Genomic DNA, 21,156 nt, shown 5'->3' with positions numbered 1-21,156 from the left:
AAAAATCTCTCATGTTCTAGAAATAAAGTTTTAAGTTTATAAAGTCACTTTGGCAATCAGCTGCTGAGTGCTGAAGTTCTGCTGCAGTGCTGTATTTGCAGAATACTGGTGACATTATCTGTGCTGCACAAGACACAAATATAAAGAGAATTTCTGCTCCAGTGAACTCCCATTCCAGAAAGCAAACACAAAGGAAGGCTCAAGTTGCTGTGCATCCCAGAGAAAGAAGGTGATTGTAGAAATAATTCCATGTAATTAAATAATTTCTGGAAGGCTTCCCTTACTGCTTTTAGTTTTTAGTGATTTAGGTTGGCAACTGCAATTTACAAATTTGCTTGGCAGCGTCTGGGAGCTTTTCAGAGTGGTTTTGATAACCTCTGGCAGGGAGCAGAAGAGAATTCACTTTTTTTGGAACAAGTTTATCGCTTCTTACTTTTGATTGTTTCTTACTTCTAATAGTCACATTGAAGTGTGGCTTTTCTTGCCTGGTGACTCAGATTTTTTACTCTAGTGTCAGTTCTTCAAGCTGTTGAAGATACTTTTCAATTCAGTGCCCAGATTGTTGGTAAGTTGAAGGACAGACAGTTCACTGAAAGAAGTCCAGTTCATTTTTTTCTACTTGTACAGAATTGTGCTTTCACTGCTTTTGACAAATTGTAGGATTGTGACAACTGCAGGCCTGTGACTGCTGTTTGCTCTAGGGTTTGTGGTAGGAACAATGAGAGATAAATATAAGCATGGAGGACAAAGATGTGCAGCACCCAGCATGAAATGGACATTGGTTATCTGTCTAGATTGCTGGTAAAAAATAATGCAGCTTCATAAAAATGAGCTCTAGGGAAAAAAGCCTGTGATATGGGTGTACCAAGTTTCACTGGAGAAGGATGGATAGGAAGGGTCAGGACAGGCCACTTTTTATCTGAGGCTTTTATTGTGTACTAAATTATTAAATTATTAAAACAGACTCTGTAATTTAGAATCTACTGTTTACAGCTGGCATTATTGAAATGAGTAATGAAATAAAACCTTGATTGTTTTATGTTTCACTCATGAAGGACTTGGGATCTTAATGGGGCTCATTGATGGGCAGAAAACTGGTGAAAGTCAGCACACTGGTGCTTGTTGAATGTGATTGTTGCTGGAAGTTTCTAATCATAGAGGAGGAGAGAAAGGATGTAAAAAGAAAGCCCATGTAGGCGCAGTAGGGGTTTACTTGTAGTTTGAATGAATATTCCTCAGTCTCCTGTGCTGCAGGAAACTGAAATTATCAGAAATTAGGCGCTCTGAAAAGAGCTAACAGACTAGAAGAAGCTGCAGCCAACAAGGAGAGGCAGAAGGTGATCTTCAAGCAGAATTAAGAAAAGCTTTTTTTCAGAAAGAGAGTTATAGTCATCTACATATACCTAGAACACCAAAACATACAATAGTTAGATGGAAGGATAGTATTTTTTCTCCTAAAAAATAGAGACATTTTCCAGGAAGTTTTCTGGTGTAGTGTACATAAATTTGTTAACACATCAGCATGCCCAAAATAGGTAATTTTAACAGTTTCACACTGTGTGGCTCCAAAAGTTCCTTTTTAGTTCATGGAAACACGCAAGAGGGTGGAAAACTGCTTAAAATAAAAAATGCTGTACCATTTGCTTTAATAGAAACACACAGAAGTGTGTTAAAAGAAGTACAATAAGAAACTTTGCAATAAAAGAAAAGCAGAATTTGGGAATTGGGGATGCAGGCAACACAAAGTTGTTATTTCTGGAAAATGTGCTTGTACCATTGAGGAGACAAATATTTTCTCAGAGTTTGGTAAACAGTCAGCTTTGAGAGGTGGGGAGTGGCATACAGGGAGCTCTAAAGGATTCTTCTGTTTGGTTTGTTTAAGTTTAGAAGATTGATTTTCTTAATTGATAGTAGACCTGGAAGAGCATTTCTCTTGGAAAAAAAAACAAACAAAAAGCAACCCACAAAATTATTTACCTTTTCTGTTGTTTTGTGGAATAAAGGGTTCATTAAAAAAAATATATATTTAACTTGTTTTTTTCTTGTCTGCCAGTTCACTGAGAGCTTAATACTATTCAGTATGGAAACACTCATAATTTACCTTATTTTTACTGTATTTGTGGTTTATTGCTGTGTTTTGGTGTTGCAGGCTATTGCTCTGGCTGATGGGCAACTCATAGCAAACAAAGTTCTGATGTGAAGGCAGGAGCTGGGGAGATCTTGCTTCTAGTGACCTTCAGCTTGTTGAACCAGTTGGCTTACTAAGCTGGGAACTCTGACAGTGAATTTGTGCAGTCTTGTAGGGTGAGGAGAAATGGGAGTGAGCTGTGCAGCTCCAAACAGCATCTGAAAGGTCCCATGTTTTCTCAGGAAAGCACTGACCTCTCTTCTTGATCATCGTGGCAAAAGTAGGAGTCAGTATCATTAACAGCAATAACAACTGTGCAGTAATTAAGCATTAAGAACAAAGTATATTTATCCATTGTTGATTCAACTGAGGTACAGTTCAGCTTTTTGCTATTGTGATTGTCTGTTTCATGTTTGCTCTTTACTGTTGTACATCTTAATGCCATTTTGTGGGGCACAGATCCTGTATTTTTGGTTTTGGTGGCTCTAGAAAGAACTGCTGGTGTAGCGTTTGCCACTGGTGGCAGTGAGGTGCTGATGCTCACAGTTTTTCCACCAAAGGTATCCTGCTGTATGTATTGTAATTAGGTGACTCCCATGGTTGTGACTGGTACTTTACCCGTTGTCATTGATTTTTGCAAAAGAATGGATGTATTTCCCCAAAAAGCTTTCTGTTCTGAGCAAGTCAGTGCTGTAGTGGTCTTCTGCTTGTAATCCAGGCTGGCAACTGTGCCAAACTTCTTGGCAGTACTTCAGAAAGATAGCGTTTATGTTTAAGGAAGGTGATGCTTTGTGAAAGCTGTCATGTTGTGTTGTGCTGATGGAGGATCCAACTGGAATTACTGAGACAGAACTCTCTTCAATCATTGTAACCTGTGATTTCTGAAGTGAAAAAGCTTTTTTTTTTTTTAAAGGTAGTGAAAATGCATCTTTAGGTACTTTGAGGCAACAGATGCTGCAAATACTATAAACACTGCCCATTGAATGTTTCATACATAGGGATTTTTGTCTAAACATGTCAGGTGCAAGAACACTTATGAGTTAAGTTTTGTCCAGGAACTTAAACCCATGAAAAGAGATGTAAAAATAACTGACTATGGTGCATGGTTTCTAGGTCAACCAGATATATTTTTGACTGACCTGCCTTTTTTACTGAACACAATCTAAAATAAAATTCTTGGCTAAAGAAAACAATCTGATTTTAGCCTTACAGTTGGCAGTCTTGTCCTTCAGGCCTTCATTTCTTCTGATCTTGGTTACATTGGTACATATGGAGAGGTCCTACCCAAGTGGCACAGTTGAATGTGGTGGGATGGCCTTTGGAAATGTTTGGCAGGTAATGTGGTGGGTAGGTAACCAGCACTAATTTGCAGGTCTCTTGCCTGCCTGCAAGTCATGTGTGGATGAGAATTGGATGTGCATGGTGGATATGACATTGCAGAGACACCAGAAGAGGCTGCTCGGAGAAGCTGTGGCTGCCCCATCCCTGGAAATGTTCAAGGCCAGGCTGGATGGGGCTCTAAACACCTGGTCTGGTGAAAGGTGTCCCTGTCCATGGCTGGGAGGTTGGAACAAGATAATCTTTACGACTGTGACTTGTGAGTTCTAAGGCAGTTCATGTACTGACTTAGAGAGGCCCTCAAACAAAGAGCAACTACATGGAAATGCAACCTTACTCTGTAGTGCTTTCCTTTTAGTTATGCCCAAAACTCACTTGTTCTGAGTAGTAAGAATGTGAGAATTAAATCTTTTTGAGCATGTACAAGGTCACAGCACATCTACAAAAGCAGTTTCTGTGTCAGTCAGTCTTCATGTGCTACCACAGATCACAAACTGGTAAGGGTAACTACATCAAGGAGAGTCAGACAGTTAAATGAACTGAGACCAGAATTATGACCAAAGCTAAATGAAATGTGAGCCAGTAAGTTCACTTTGATATTTCAGCTTTTGGATATCCTGCTGCTTTTCTTATGCAAATTAACTTTTCAAAGGGTGGGAGAGGGTTCACATCTTCAGGAAGCACTGTTATTCATTCACATTTCTCCACCTATGCTTCATGCAGACACTGGCAGCAAGAGGCTGACCTAGTATTTAACTCTGTCTAGTTACATTATTAGACTCTCAAATCATTAACAGAAAACTTAATAAAGATTCCTTTGAGACTGAAAAAGTGGCTTAGAAATGCAACTTTGAAAATCATCAGTGGCAGACATTTTTATCTAATCTGCATGTGATTTGCTTGTGGTGGCTTAGGGCTTTTTTGGGGATGCTAGGTCAGTGATGTAGAATTGGGCTTTGCCTCACACATCCAGCAGTAAAAACCTGCTGGGTGAACCTAACTTAGTGTCTTGGTTTGGGGACATCCAAGGCAACTGGATATGCTGCTGTTTCCTGTAATCTCATGGCTGTTGTGCAGCATCTGCTTTTTGTAATTGGTTTAAACTGTTTTATTTTGCATTTTAAACTCTAGAACCCTGGTGACAGTAAAATTAAATAAAGCATAATAATCTAAATCTGTGATATCATCAAAGGTCTATATAAATACAAATAAAAGTGTATATAAATATACCTAGTGAGAATATATTACATATTTCATTATATAACTTTAATGTGAGTATATGTAGTTAATGAAGGATAAGATTATGATTCTGACTGATAATTAAGGGCCTAGAAGAAATAAATAAGCAAATAACAAATAGTTCCTCATAAAAATGTGACTAGCTACCTATTTTCAGCAGCAGCTTTCAATCAGAGCAGGAGGACAGAAGTTCACCAGGTGGCTTTGCCATTGCTCTTGTGCCTAGAGAAGTGTGCTGGCTGCTCCTACAGCAGTAGGACTCAGCCTCCATCTATTCACAGTATCACAAGAGCAATGGGAAGTGCCAGGGTTGAAAAACATTTTCCATTTCTCTATGGCATCCCTTCTTTCCTCTGGTGTTTAACTGGGACAATGAGCTAGTGCTGCATCTCAGTAATGCCACACTGATTTATGTTAACATGTTAATAAACAGAAGTTTCTAATTTATTTTACTTTTGCTTCATCTTACGCAGCTTTGACTAAAATATGTTGGTTGGTCTTGGATTTTATGTAATATTTAAGTGGTGGTAAGTTCTTCTTAAAATGGCAATGTTTTTGAGATAGTGAAATAATAATGCTTTAGCTTAAATTTCAGTTTATCAGTTAAGAAATTTTCAGTTTATTATCTTGGATTTGTTACACAAAGTACTTCAGCATATCCATCAGGGAAGTAAAATGGTCCAGACTAATTACTTTGCTGAATCTGGACTGTAAAACACAACCAAAAGCTATTAGGTTGGCGCCATAAATATGAGACCTTTTTGCAAAGCAGAACACCTTTTAATGAAATAGTCCAAAGCCCAGTGAAATCACCGGAAAGATATCTATTGACCACAATAACTCACTACCAGACAGAATGTCAACTGCAGTAATTTTTTTGAGATTGCATATGTGTTGTAATAATCAGAAATGAAGTTATTGAACTGGCACAAAAAATTACTCCTAAGATTGAAACTTCTATATCAGTCATAGAAAGCTTCTCTGTTATGAGAGTGAGAAAACTTGTGGTTTTTATGAATAATGTAATCCAAAAACAAGATGCCACTGATATTTGGAAAATGGGGTCAACAAATGGTGTCAGTATCTGTACATGAAAATTTATCTTATTTTGAGCCACTGCTAGTTATTTTTTTCTGAGTGTGAATGCCTTTTGGGAGATATTCTGTATCTTCTCCAGGCTGAAACTGTGGATATTAATTTTTTGCCTTTTATTTAGTACGATTTGGCTCTTTGTTTGAAAACTTAGTTTCATCGTGACTCATTGTGTACTTTCTGAAGTAATTTCAGAGCCTTTTACTTTTGGAGTTGGGAGCAGCCTTGTACTTCTAGTGATTCCTTTTGTCTGTGTTTAGTTGCATTGTTTTAATTTTATTTTGAGTTGCATTCTTTTCAGACTCAGTTGTTGTGCTGGTCTTGCTTATAGTGTTTGGTTTTTTTTAAGGAAAATAAATGTTGCCTAACAGATACATTTGTATCCATACAGATTCTATCCAGTACTTTGTGCAAATATTTTATCTAATATTAACTAATATCTAATTAGATAATTCATGTTTTAATGTTGCAGCATTACTGTCCATTTCTGACTAGACAAGCTTGTTTGGTGTTGACAAGAGTACAATATTAAAACAATGATCTGCCTTTTTTTCCCCATTTTCTTCTCTGACTAGTCATTGCAGATATAATTTCATTTTCAAAATATCTAGGTACGTTGATTTTGTTAATCTTTCTTTCTATTTTATTCCTATTCTAATTTATTTTTTCTTTTACTATTTTTTAATATTTAACATTCTTAATATTTGTCTTTTCCCCTTTTTTTGTGTACACAATTTCCAGTTATGTAAACTGTTTATCCATATGTGAAATGCAGGGAAAAGCAAATTATTGTGAAATATCTACAAACTTTAGGCAGACTGTGTGATGTACTGAACTGGCCATTTCCTTTATTTAGTACTTGTTCATTGCATGTTTGCACTGTAGCCAGTGCAGGTTTATAGTGCATGTGCAACTGCTCCTAAATCAGCCAGTTTGGGTGCTGGGCAGAGTCAAGTCCCAGCAGTGTGGAACTCTCTGTGAACTGCTCTAAAAATGGGTTGATGCCCAGCTGGTGCTGCTCCCACTGCATGTTACTATGGCTATTTTAGGAGTTGAACTTGTGATGATCCCTGTGGGTCACTTCCACGTCAGGATATTGTGTGATTCCATAATTTATAGCGGAGCTCAGGATGGCTTTTGCAAAGCTGAACCGGCAGTGCTCAGAAATTGCTCGTAATTTAATGCAGGAATGCTAAACCTCTTGTGGGAGTGAAGCTTGCTTTCCATATTGCAACAGGCACTGTGAGACCTGAGATATGGGATTCATAACAAAAATTTGCCATCCACTGATATCAATGCAGGGCATCCCCATCGTAGGGAATAATGTGCTCTGACTCCATGATTCCAGAAGGCTGAACAATGCTTTATTAAGCTAGGTTATATTACACTAATACTATATTAAAACATTATTAAGGACATACTATACGAAAGGATACTAAAGAAAAACCCCTGTCTTCAGACAGTCACGACACAGCTTTGATCCAATTGGCCAATCAATCCAAACAACCATCAGCAGAGTCCAATTAACAAATCACTCTTGTAAACCATCTCCATAACACATCCCACATGTGCCAAACAACAGGAACAGCAAGTAGAGATACGAATTGTTTTCTCTTCTTCTCTGAGCTTCTCACTGCCTTCTTCAGGAAAAATCCTGGGAGAGAGAATTATGTCTCTCTCTGTTCAGAGAATGTGAATACCACACTCTGAGACCTGAAAGCATTTGGATTTCGTGTCCAGGTCCAGTACAAAACAAAGAAAAGAGCCAAGCCATCAAAGACTGTCCTTTTCAAAGGGAGTTGGCTCTCACGTCCTTATTAATCTGTCCCTAAACTTCACAATGTCCTCCAGTGTGACATATACAATTGTACCACTGGCAGTTTTCAGACAGGATTTTAATGAAGGAGCTTGTTTTGTTTTGAACTTTTTGATGAGCACTAATGCATCAAGAATGTGCATATCTGACAAAGTGATGCAGGACACAGACCCGTGCTTGCTCTCTGTTAGAGAGGTTTTTGAATATCCTGCCATTTGATGTGCTTCATTGCACTGTAGAGGATGTAGGAAAGCTGTAGGTTCAATTTCAGCATGAGTGATCTAGCAGTATATGGAGGGAAGTAGCTGTAAATCCAGGAAAGGTATTAAAGTAACTATCCCTTCAAATCTGAGAAAATGCTAACTGAATTCTTCCTGTGTACCTCAGTAAATTTTCAGAGTGCCTTTCTAATATGTTTATTTATGGGAAGGCCATTACCCAATTACAGTAGTTATTCCAGCCTGCCTATAGACCTCTTTATACTTGATTTTGCACAATAGGTAAAGAAATGAGAATTTCATGATATGTTTTTTAACTTACCATCTCCATGTTGCTGAGACTGATGGTATTCCAGAGCTGCTGGTGCCTCTGAACTATACTTCAGGGAACAGTTGCATATGAATCCAGTCTCTGAAGGCTGTAATTTTTAGCCTTCTCTATCTGCAGCTGGTGATAACTGGATGTTGGAGGTTCTTGCAATGACATCAGTATCTCCTAGCTGTTCATTCTGTGAGCTCCCTGAATATACCTCATCCGAAAACCAGCTCTGAAGAGCACTTCACAGAATTCTATGGAATCAAACATGGGATTGCACACACTTGTCACAGTTACAGAAATCTGAGTAGCTATGCGAACACACATGCTTGCAAGGACTGCTGCATGTTAATGAATCTGTACACACCTACTAATCTGAGCTTTTCTTTACATGGATCACACTTAGAATTTGTGGTGCATTTTGCCAGCTGAGGAAATCCCAGACGTTGCATTGCTGGCAAGTAGCACTGCTGCTTTGTGCTGCCATGGGTTTCAGGAGGGACAAGAAATCAACATGTGGGCACAAGTGAGCTGAAATCTTTTCAGATGAGGGGTGTAAGAGAACTCTGGGTGCTGTAAGTAGAGACAACATCTGTCTGTTTGGCAATGACACCTAATGGCCTGTGGGGTGGCATTTCAGAAGTCTGTCACAGTGGTAGACACTGAGCTAGGGTTGACATGAAATGAGAAACAGGGCATTAGCATGTTGTTTTCATGATCTAAAGCCACATTCACATTTTTAATTAAATACATCAGATGGCTCTCTCTCCTTAAGGCATCATCTTTCTTGAAGAAGAAGGTATTTTCACAGTATTTTCCTACATGAAGCTGACTGTAGGGGAATAGTTTGCCTGTTCATAACTCATTTAGCATGAGGAGAAATGAAGGAATCTCAGTACAGTCAAGATACTTAAACAGAGGTTTTCCTCCAAGACCATTGCTGCTTGGGCTGCGAATGTTGTAAGAGAAAAAAAAACTGAAGGAACTGGAGACAAATGTAGCTTATCCCAAGTTGTATACTTGTGATTTCTGACACTTTGAGGATCTATATAAATATAGGAGGGAGTGTTCCTGAAGTGCAAAGACACAGTGGTCCATACTTAATATGGCGTGTCATTAGACTGTGAAGGAAGGGCTCATTAGTGGAGCAGAGTGAATTTTGGTACTCAGAAAATAAACATGTTCCTTCCTCAGCAGATAATTGCATGCCTTGCAGGTGTGGGAGTATAGGAAACCTTAGAAAGTTTTGTCACCCTCATGACTTATGCTATGCTATGACAATGACATGTCCTAACCTATAGGACTTCAGGCAACTGGAACACTGAAGATATATCAAATTTTTGGATTATGTATATTTTTTCTCATACCAAGTCCTTTGTACTTAGACCTTGGTTTCCTTCCTTTCCTTTGAAGCTGACAGAAAGTACCAAAAATAATTCTTTTTTTCTGCCCTTACTTCTGATGAGGTCCTTCAGTCTGTCAGGCCATTCTTTTCAAAAGCACATGTAGGAATCCAAGATTTATGTTGTTTTTTTAAGTTCATTTAAAAACCTCAAACAAACCAACCAAAGAAAAAAATGTAGTAAAATGCACTTTCTTTTCAGAAATTAACCTCTCCACCTCAGTTTCCCTTATTTTTTCTCCTTGGTGAAAAGTGTTTGAATTATTTTTAAAAGAAGGATTTTCTGTCCAAAACCAGACCACATATTCTCAGCCCAAAACTATGGTGTGTGATTGCCTCTTGGAAATCAAACAAAATACAATCTTTAATGAGTCTTTACAGCTCTATTTTTTACTGCATTCAAATCTTGTACTGGTTTATAAACATGACCTATTGATGTTGTCAAGAATAGCTTCCAAACATTTTGTCCAATCTTTATTCAAATAGCTCTTGTATAACCTTCACTACCAGGTGCTTCATAGTTTCTCCAGGTCAGAGCAATTCAGAATTATATCTGACACCCACTTTGCAGTAATTTTAACAGATGTAATGGTTGTGACAAAAAGAATTGTACTGTGAAACTCTGCATAGTGATAGAAGTACCTAACTGCTTCACAGCAGTGTGGTCCAAAATAGGCTGGTTTAGCCAGTGCCATAGAAAGAAAGCAAAAAGAGTCCATCTCTCTCTCTCTTTTTGTCTTTCTCCCTTTTGCCCTTCTGCCCCAGCTATCAGCTCTTAAAACTGTTCCAGTCTTCATCTTAAGTAAGTGCCATTCAGTGTTTCCTCAGTGAGCAGTGATTGATTTGGATTCATTAAAAGCAACTTCATGCAGAGGGTTTACATTATTGTACACATGAGAGGTAATAGGTGCAAATGTGACAGCATGGATTCAAACCTACAGTGCAATGAGGAAAAAATATCATAATTAAACAGTGAAACAATAATGAGTTTATTTCCCCCAGTGGTGTTAAATTTTTGCATATATTCGTTGTTCAATCTGTATGGTTGGACCCACTGCTTTGTTTTCCACCCACATGCCCTGGCTGATGAGAAATATGTTGGCTAGTAAGGAATTCTTTTGTCTGTCTTGCTACACCAGTTCAAAACATAACTCCTGTTCCTTTAGGCACTGGGATTTTGCACTCAGAGGTGTTGGATAATACCCACTGTACAGAGAAAGCACCTGTGTAATCTGAGTTGAAAAGGACAGTGGAAAGACAAACTCAACACATCACTGAAACCATCTTTGTGAAAGGCAGCCTGTCTTCATGTTGAACTGTGGCTGAAATGAAGTGCACGTAGGCTGCTCTTGGATGGGAATTTCAGCAACCTGACCTAACGAAAGATGTCCTGTCCCACAGCAGGGGAACTGGACTAAATGATTTTTAGAGGCTCCCTCCAACCCAAAGCGTTCAAGGATTCTACGGTTCATGCTTAAATGTTTAGCAGTCATTTTGATCATCAAGTTTCACCTCAGTAGCTACTTGGATACTTGACTTGGGCCAGCATTTGGGAGGACAATTAGATGGACAGTGTACAAGTTGTGTTCTAATCAGTTGTTGCAGCATCAACTGAAAAGTTGTCTAGAGAAACTGGATGTCAATTCTCTCTATTGAGAGTGATTTATACTTTTTATGCGTGTCTTTTCTCTACACTTTTTTGTTTTTCTGTGTCATGTGGTCATGTTTGCATAAAAACAAATATGTTGAAATATCTTGTTACAAAGTGTCTCTGATACACTGGGGCAATTTCTGGCGAATAAAATCCTCTCCAGTGAGCAGTGCCTTGCAGTTGCTCCTTCACATGTGCAATTTTTTCTCAAATTAAGCCAAGAAGATTTCAGTAGCACAAAATGTACTTGTCTTGAATGTATTCATAAGGGTTGGAGTAGATTTATACACTGACAAGATTTTAAAAAATGTTTGCTGTGCAGTGCTCATGGTCACAGTGTAGATGAGATATTGTCTGTGTTTTGGCTCTGCATTACACCAAGCTGACCCTTAGTTAATGCTGCAGAATTTTGTGTCAGTGGTAATTTCTCTCAGCAGATTAATTGTCCACCCTGCTGGCATACCTTTTCTTGGACTCAAATCTTGTATGGTGATTCAGCCTTTATTAGCAGTGACTGACACCAGTCATCAATGAACCTGCTTTTCCTCCCACTGCAGGAACTGCTAGTTTCCCTTAAAGACTGGTCTTAGAGGAAGGCATCTTTCAAAGACAAGAAATTATTTGAATTTATGGCTACATGTTGGTTAAATAAGCTCATGCCTAGGTCTGCCTTTAATTTTTCATGTACTCAGAAATCATGAGTTGAAGTTGCAAGAGATTACTGAGTCATTTTTTTTCTAAAATCTGTATGATCTTTCTTTTTTGACCTTCTGAGGCTATTGAATATGTGGCCTTTATGCAACTATGAGGAAGAAAAACATCTTTTAAATTAAAGATAAAATTCTTAATCTGAATCTTTGAGAAAAGCAACAAATGCCATTGGACTTTGTGCTACCAAAGACTTGTCAGCAATAGCTGTTGTACACATAGGAGAAGTGAGCAAAGGCTGGCCCTGCTGGGCAGTGGATCATGTCCTTTGGAGGACAGCACACACCTGAAGTTGGAAGGGCTACACCATGCTATGAATTTAAGCAAATAATTAAAACATATCTTTTGCTGAGGATTATTTATAATTGCAACAGAACTCTGCTTCTTTGCTGGTAGTGTTGGCCTTCCCCTTACAGCCTTGAAATTTATCTGAGGAAGACTTGTGATAAATTTTGTGGAGTTGCACAGGCCACATACCTTTTCTCCTTTTTCCCTTCTCTTCTTCCAACTCAGAATTCCAGCACATTCAGTTTTCATCCTGTCAGCAGCAACAGCTGCTTTGTGCCCTGCTGTCTCTGTATGTCTTTGAGAAGTTCTGCTTCAGGAGGTGTCTCTTCCATTCCCAGGAATGGAAGTGCTTCTGCTGTGGAGCTGCTGTAGTGTACAAGTAATTTTATTTTTATCTTCTTATGCAGCTGGGACTAGGCACGCATGCACTAAAAGGTCTTGGAAATGGAAACATCTTTCTGTGACTGGTAAAATGTGCCTTTCTGATTGAGAGTTGGAGGCATCCATCTTGCTTTTTGAACATCCCATTCATTATTGCTGCCTCTGTGAATTTCGTTTGTACGTCTCTCTCAACATATGGACTGATAAACTGCTTCCTGCTTAACAATAGGATAGAAATTTATTTTTTATGTCATCGTTGAATGTCGTTCAGGAGTAATTAGCTATTGAACAGCACATGCTGGCTAGACTAGAAAAAGATCTGATTATCTTCTCTAACCATTCAAGGATGCAGGTAAACTCTGTGTACCAAAAAACCCCAACCCCCCCAAAATCCCAAACATTGTGCTATGTGCTCAGACTTTCAGACATCAGTTTGACAGAAAATGCTGCCTGGTTCTTTATGTCTGAAGACAGTTTTACTAAATGAGATAGGCTTAATTTCTAAACTTCATTGAAATGTTAAGATTAGTCCAGAGCTTATGCCCTTTCTGCAACCCAGTAAAATGGTTTGATTGGTACTACATGGCTGTTAATTTGAGGGAAATCCTGTTCTACATATGACAGATGGATGTATGTCTCATAGAAGAATGGGCCATTTTACAACTTACAGGCTAGGTTGTTCTGCAGTAATGTGGGAATAGTAACCCAGAAATATGAATTTATTTGTCTTTTGGTGTATCTTTGAGGTAGGAACTTCTCTTTAAAGTCAACCACCACCATTTTAATTGAGCAGCTTTTGGGCATTGTTTGGATTATACAGAGATACAATTATAATAATACACCCTGTAAAAGGAACAGAGGCAAATGATAAAATTTCATTGACCTCTTCTGGTCAGCTTGATTAGACCTGTTTCATCAGATTAGGGTAATTCAAATGCAGTGGCTGTTTAAGATGATATTTGGCATGTGTAAAGCAACTGACACAAGAGGATACTAAACACACAGACTCTTCATTAACAGATAAAACTCTCAGACTTTCTGGAGGAAAACATCATGGGAGTGGTCATAAACCCTGAATAACCTTTCTACCAGCAATTAAACTGGTGTATAAATTTGCTGTGAATTCTTGCATATCTTTGTAAGCCTTGCATACTGTTGAGCAGTGTTCTTCTGATGCTACAGATTCCATCCTTTGTAAACAGGAATTCTCCACTGACTGTAATGTAAATTGCAAGGACACGTTGCATTGTGAAGAACAAGTTATGAAAATATCTGTCAGAAATAATTACAGTTGATCCTGCTGTCGGGCAGGAATATAGATAGGATAATTTACTGGTGTCTTCCTCAGCAGCGTTTTTTATAGCGCTGTTATCAGGAATATTAGAATCTAAAATCACCTGTAAGAGGATAAAAAAAGGAAAGGAAAAGTTATTGATCTTCTATTCTACTCTTGACTTTGCCTGGTGGTTTGTGGCATGGGCTTACTCATGCATGACTGTGTAGAAAGCAGAGTATGATCATTGATACTGTTTTTTGAAGATGCTGAGGCTCTTGAACGTACAAATCCTGTCATTCACTGTCATGTAAGGGTGTCCTAAAGGCCTCAAACAACTGTTTGCTCCTTTTGAAGTTTGTATCCTAAATCAGATGTGGCACATAATACAAGCCTCTGTAGGAACCTGAGGACACCTGGGGGTAAATGTGCACTGTGGTGGTCTGAAGGGTGTATTTTGCCAAGCCGTCCATGCAAGTGACATTTCAGCATCCTGTAGAATGAGTAAATGGGAGAAGCTGCAAGGCTATTGATTGCCCTTGTCCTCTCTCCACTGCTCTATAGATTATGAGACCTGCTACAGTTCAGGACAGCAAGGCAAAAGAGAAAGATGGAAATGTATAGTTGGCAGGTAGGTTGGTAAACAGCTCTTGTAATTTCATGAGTTTGGTAGAAATTGAAGTGTCAGTATTATTCCTAAAGAGTGGACAGCAATACATCTTTCTAATCTACCCTCTCCTCAAGGATATGCAGCTGATAAAATTTTATTGATTTCCTCCCTTAAATTTCCACTCCCGATTACTTCAACACTGATGTTTTGGTGGTTTTAATTTACCTCTCACAGAAAGTTTCTTTATTCCTCCAGATCTGGAGTAGTCCTTTTCACATAAGCCTTCAAGTCTGTGCAGAAAGAAGATGCAGGATGTGGACTTCTTAAACTTGTCTAATGGCACATTTAAGGAACAATGTATTTCTTGTTTATTTGCCTTTTGAAGAGTTCTCTGTATCTAAAGGCCAGTAGCAACAGAAATGTTCTCTGCCACTCACAGGTATCTGCCTATCACAAGGCATCACAGTGATCTCCAGGCTTTTTTTAATGCAACAGACTATGGCAGTACATGAAAGGACTGACCTTGGAAAAGCTGAAGAGGGTTTAAAAAAACCTAGCTACTCTAATGAGAGAAAAGGGACCACTCGGTATCTGTGCTGTTTTGACCTGGAGCATGGTAAAATGGAGCAAACAGTCCCAAAATGCACTAACTGACCCAACTCAGAGCAGCTGAGGCTTCCTTAACCCTGCCTGTCTTTAATCCTTTGACAGCTGTCTTCCACTGGGACAGAGGTGAAACTTGGACAGACCGCATTTGTTGAGCAGTGCTCCCCAGATTTGCAGCTCTCCCCAGGAAGACCTGAGAACAATTACAAGTGTGTCACCTGGACAAAATGTAAAACGTCGCTGTCAGACTATCCTATCCCTGGTAAGGCATCTAAAGCCACCTAATTACTGATGAAACAAGCTTAATAAAAAGGAAAATATCCTGTAAAATAAGGGGGCTACTAGGACATGTTATGTGTTTGTGAAATGTTTGCATTAGGCTGTGATGAGCATACTGTAAAAATTGCATGCAAAGTAATAGGAAAAAAACTAGTGCTGGAAAAGAAACACTTTCTAAAAGTGTTCTGTTTGTTAGTTTTAGACATTGTTTTTAGTCTGCCTCCTCTGAGGGAGAACTGGTTGTGACTGTAGATTCATTTATGAAAAATACTTGTCTGTGTTAGGACAGAGCAGGTTTTAATTTGCCCTGTCAATGAATCCTGGAAAAAATATTGAATGAAAATATATAGGTATAGATGACAGCTCTAAGCCTGGACAGAATGGGGAAGCAGACCTGACCTATTTAGCTGCATATCTTAACAGTGAAGTTTCATCACTAAATCTAATTCTAAATATTATTTCCCTTCTGTAAGAATGACTACGCAGTTGTGTATCCTATGCAAAGCCTTATGCACATATTTACCTCTGTGGTCTAGAGAATATTGCACATCCTCATATTCTCTTTAGGCCTGTATTTGTTTTTTTTTTCCAAAATCAAGGTCTCAATACACTTGTAAAATTCTCTGTGTAGTTTGATTTGTAGTACTAAGTAGAATAATAGCATAAATGTTAATATAAAACATGATTTAGCAGTACCCAATAAAATGTGACTCTTCTTAGGTCATATTTGAATGCCCATGAATTAATAAAAGATGATTAATTGTTATAATGTCCTAAAACACCAAGAAGGACTAAAGATAGTTCTGAATGACATTCTGTGTTAAATTAATTTGCTAAGCAATGTTGAGAACAGCTGCAGAAAATCACAAAGCATTCTGTATCTTATGTAGCCTTTTTTTCCACCCCAGTGAGTGGTTTACTTAAGTTTAACTTGTTTGGGGTTTTTTGTGGTCCTTTTAGTTTGATCAACATAGTCAATTAAATTCATGATAGGATGTGACTGGGTAAACTCAGTTTCCTAGGAACAGATCCTAATGGAGGTACAACTGTTGGCTGCATGTTAAGTGAATGCACAGGAAATTGGAATAAATGAGCATTTTAATGTTTGAACTTAAAGCTCTTTTCCAACCTTTATGATTCTATGACTCTGTTTCCATTCCTGGGTGCCCAGTATGTCATGTTAAGATGACCTGCCATTAAACCATGCTTGGCTGTTGCTGGAGAGGAGGTGTTGATGCAGTTCCAGCTGTTCTGCCTGGAGTCCCTCTCAGGTCAGCTTGGGAACACCAGTGCAGAGCCTGTACCAGGATTAATTTTGATGGGAACAGCATTGTCATGATGATGTTGAGGTCTGTTCATACCTGTCTAGGAGAGATTAGAGAAGAGACAGAACTGCTCATGAATCTGTGCTGTGGAAGAGATGATGGCAACTCAAAATGCAAGACAGAGCCACGCTGAGCTTATTAAGACTTCCATGTTCTGACTAGATTAGTACAAGAAAAAACCTTTGTTCCCTTTTCACTTTGTGTCTAGTGAAACCTTGCTCAGTACCAGGGTTCTCTAACGTTCCCAGTAACAAACCAACAGCAAGAAGTCACTGAAATGGTGGAGCTGGCAGTTTATGGCTGAAGACAGGAAGATTAAGGCTGAAGCACACAGGCTCCATGCCTCCCCAGAAGTAATTTCTTGTATATTTTTGGTAGTTTCTGTGCGCTTAATAGAAAACAAAATGAGTCCTCTTCTCTGAGACCACAGTCTCTGTTGGCTAGATGTACAGGGCTTACATTTCCAAGGAAGTCAGTATTTACATAGCTTAAAAACAGTTCTTACATGGCTCAGAATATCTTAAAGTGTGCAGAAACTGTGCAAATTCTTTATGTCTTAGAACTGAGGATAACAATCACACTTCAGCACAGGAATATTTCCAATATGCTGTACTGGATACTGAAATCCTGTCATTCACAAAATGTATCTGTTTCACATTCCTAGTCTGCCAAACCTGTTCCATTCAGTTTAGAACTTTTTGGTGTTTCTTGAGACACAAATTTGCATGGTCGGAGCATAACAATATTCTTGAACCTTCTTTTTTTCAAAGTTAGTATCTTCAGTTGTAAATTATGAAGACATACTACCTGCAGATAAAATGTTGCTGTTAATCAGAGAGCCTGAGAGATTGTGAGAGGAAACTGAAACACAGTTTTTGGGTAGGATCAGTTGCAACTCAGAGTAATCTGCTGAAATTATTCCCTCTTGTTCTTTCAAATAATGTGTTTTATTTGAATTACATAGCATGGGGCACTGAGCCCCTGTGTGAGCAAAGTAAAGACAGCTGGCACAAGGGATTAATAGTGATGCTTCTTTATTGCAGAGGTTTGACCCTGTAATTTAGAGAAATAGACCAGAGTCATGAGAAGAACAGGGCAGCATTTTCCCAGCTGTTCTGTTCAGTGTGGCATTTCTGCTGATAGAGCTTCAGTTTTGGAAAGCGTTTGAACATTTTTGTTTCTATTGTGTATAATGCACATATCTATGTATATTTGTGGAAAATCGACAATGCTATAAAATGCCTTCCTTTAGTTTTCACCCCTTTTGTGTAAATCAGGGATGAAATGTTTTTATAACATTGTGTCTCGCCAGACATCTACTGCAGGGAATTTGTTGATCTCATTAAATATCATAGAGGATAAGATGCCCATAAATTCACTCAAACGAATTGATGAACAGTTAAGCTACTAAAACCTGATTTTCTCCCTGTTTCTTGCTCCTGATTAATTACGCTTCCAAAAGTGATTCAGTGTTGAGGGACAAACAGACAAGCTTTATTCCATTAGGGGGAAAAAAGAGAAAGCTAAAACTTTCATCCTGCTTAGCAATGTCTGCAGAAGTGGCAGAGTTTACCCTGAGGTGCTGCAGGACAGGAGCTGTCTCAGCCTGTCCAGTTTGCAGTGCTGTGGCAGTCACCTACAGGTACCCTTCACTGGAATTGCCCTGGTTCAATGTGGCACCCTTCAGATGTGCTCTGCTGTAAGGCAGGAGGGCTGGTACAACTCACAAAAGGGTTTGTTAGGTAACAAATGGCAGCTGGATATAAATTTTGGAACAAGAAAATAGTAGTGAAGGTTAACCAGATTTCAAGCATCTTATGGTGACCAGTCTGGCCAGTTCTTATTTATTGTTGTAAGTATCCTGAAGTGTTACTATATCAAAGTTCTTTTCATAATGCAAACATGCCTAATAAAAGTTGATTTTTTTCTTCAGTGGATAAATTACTAATATAGAAAGGTGTGGCATACATTTAGAACTCTACTTTTAAGAAGTTTTATAGGTGGTCATCTCAGGACAAAAAAAGCCAGAAGACCTTTTTAGTCTTAGCCACAACTAAAACTACATAAAACCCTCCGACTTCAAACAAAAACCAAAGGAAAGCATAACAAACAAAATACATTGTGAAAGCAGCGTCTGCTTTGATAAACAATGCATTTTTCAAGATTGTTATTCAAGCTGATGGGCTATTGAGATTAAAAATTACAGCATTATAAAACACCTTCTTGTGAGGTTCAAATCTGGTGTAAGATTTTATCTTTCGTTTGTTTTTAAGAATCCAACTTGTGTATTGCTAGTTGTAGGTACTTAAATTACAGAAAATCTCAGCCTCCTTCTTTGTCATGCCCTAAAGAACAGAGTATTGAGAACAGAGAGGATCAGGGAAACACAGAATGACTGATAGAGAGTCTTTGTACACTCATGAAGAGATGTAGGGGCGTGGTTACTTTTATTGCCACATTTACAAGGGCTTTAAAGGCTCATCCTGCTTCAGAAATGTCATGTTTCTTTTCCTGTATCCCATCATCATTCACAAATTTCTGCCCAGCCTAAGTTAAAACTCCCTGCCATTCAAAAGAACATGAAACATGTTTTTATTATTCATGTATCCGTTTGATTTCACACCAAAACCCAAAATGTGTAGTAGGAAAAAAAAAGTTAGGGAAAAACGATTACAGAAATACAAGATTTCACAGAGAAATATATCAGTTTGTTCAGTTGCTCATTTCTACTCCAATATGTTTGGATTTGAAAAGGAAATGCAAAAAAGGAAAGCACTTGCCTATGCAAGCAAAATTGGATTTTGTTCCTTTGTTTCTGGGAAACAAGGATAAGTTTCTCTTAAGTTTTCCTTGATAGAAACACAGTCTTCCATCATTTTTGTTTTGTTTAGGAATTTGACCTTTCTTATGTATATTAATTTTCAGTAGGTGGATTAAGGCCAGGCATCCAAGCCACTATTCCTGACTGAGTGAACATATAATTTATTTTCCAGTACCTTTGTTTTATTATCTGTCAAATGTGTGGAGGAATTCCTGAGGTCTTTACAAAAGAACCTATTTTTGTAAAACATTTAGATAGCTACTTTTGTATGGTGCACTGTACTTGGAGAGGGGAGAGGTCTAAAATGTGTGGGTTTATCACCAAGTTTGCAGTAAACAGTCAATTACCTTGGAAATACATTTACTATGCACATTATTGCAAGGGGTTTATGTAGCACAGGGTGTGAAAGCTATCCTGTAGTCTACAGGAGGCTGGAAACCACATGAAGAAAATTTCTTGTCTAAATTCAGCTATCTTTCATGGACAGAGAGTAATTTTTGTGCAGAGCAGCTTTGTGGCTGGCATTCATTGCATGATGCAGTAGCTCACACTATCTTTTTGAAATGGAGAAGAGGAATCCATCAGCTGTTTAACAGTGGGGTAATTCCTTGCAAGTGATGTCAGGCCAGTTGGATTTAAGTTGATTTATCTCATGTTTAGTGTCTATGGGAGCTGGAAATGATATTGGAAAACACTTAGGCTCAGTCATATCTGATTCTCTGAGCATCTGCTCTTGTTTAGGAAGCAGGCTCAAACTAACTTATGATACAGGGAATTAGTGCCTTTCTATGCAGTGTTTTCAGCTTGGCACTGAAAAGCAGGCAGCAGAGCTGGCTGGTTGTGCTTTCTGGACACGTGGCCTTTTCGAGGTTCAAGAGAACAAGGAAATACTAATATATTTTTATATTTATGTATTTTATGCATACATGTTTTTAATAATATTTCATGCCTGTTTAGCAGTCTAGAAGATAGCAGCAGAGTTAAAGTAAGCAAGGTGCTGTAGCTTCTGCCCAGTTCAGGAGAGTTTTCATTTGTAGTTGAAGTATAAAAGCAGGAGGAGGTGATTTCAGCTAGCCTTGCATTTGTTGGTCTGTCACTCACTCCAGCTGCAATTGCCTTCTTGTGGTGCATAATTCCTTGCCTGCTGCAAGAAAAAGCTAAGTGTAATTGGGATTTTAGTGGCCAACAGATGTTCCAGAGACAGAAAACGATCCCCTGCTGAGCCCTTGATAAAGGCTCCCACCCCAAAACCACCAAACCCTAAAATGGTAAAGCCCTGAAACCTTAATCCCAAACTCTAGAGCTCTGGCATATGACTGAGTTCTACTTTTTTTCATTCATGTTTACATTTTAGTTTAGGACAGTGTATGCCAGTGCTGCAGTGGGATTGTGCAAGGGCTGTGTTATGCTTTATGAGTGTGGGCCTCCACTGAGACTCATGCAAAGCTGCACTGTCCCCATGGGAGTTCTAGGAAGCACTTATGCCTTGGGCACACACACTAAATGGTTGGGATTTTCCTAGAACAAAAAGGGCATTTGGGTTTATGTCTCCCTTAAGAGCTTGCTCTTCTTCAGATGACCATAAGCATTATGAACACATGTAAGGGGTGTGATTATTATTGCTACTGGTCTGATGGCTTGTGTGCATGAACCTTTGCAGAATAT

At 38.6% G+C, this 21,156-nt stretch overlaps 1 protein-coding gene across 10 annotated transcripts in view; it reads left to right on the top strand.

Moving 5' to 3' along the window:
* Nucleotides 1-21,156, top strand: part of MAPK10 (mitogen-activated protein kinase 10) — a 142,902-nt gene that overhangs the window by 35,446 nt on the left and 86,300 nt on the right. For 8 of the 10 annotated variants that reach the window (XM_064416784.1, XM_064416789.1, XM_064416783.1 and 5 more), the window contains one exon: nt 15,172-15,328. The exons of 1 other annotated variant lie outside the window; for it this stretch is intronic. The gene's annotated coding sequence lies outside the window, so the exon portion shown is untranslated. Of the gene's footprint in view, nt 1-14,930; nt 15,077-15,171; nt 15,329-21,156 lie in introns of those variants that run through there. One more of the 10 variants, XM_064416782.1, reaches the window with a different exon arrangement.

The sequence above is a fragment of the Passer domesticus genome, chromosome 4, assembly GCF_036417665.1.
Source record: "Passer domesticus isolate bPasDom1 chromosome 4, bPasDom1.hap1, whole genome shotgun sequence".
NCBI classification, from domain to species: domain Eukaryota; kingdom Metazoa; phylum Chordata; class Aves; order Passeriformes; family Passeridae; genus Passer; species Passer domesticus.
Note: the sequence above shows the minus strand (reverse complement) of the source record. Positions and strands in the feature narration are given on the sequence as shown.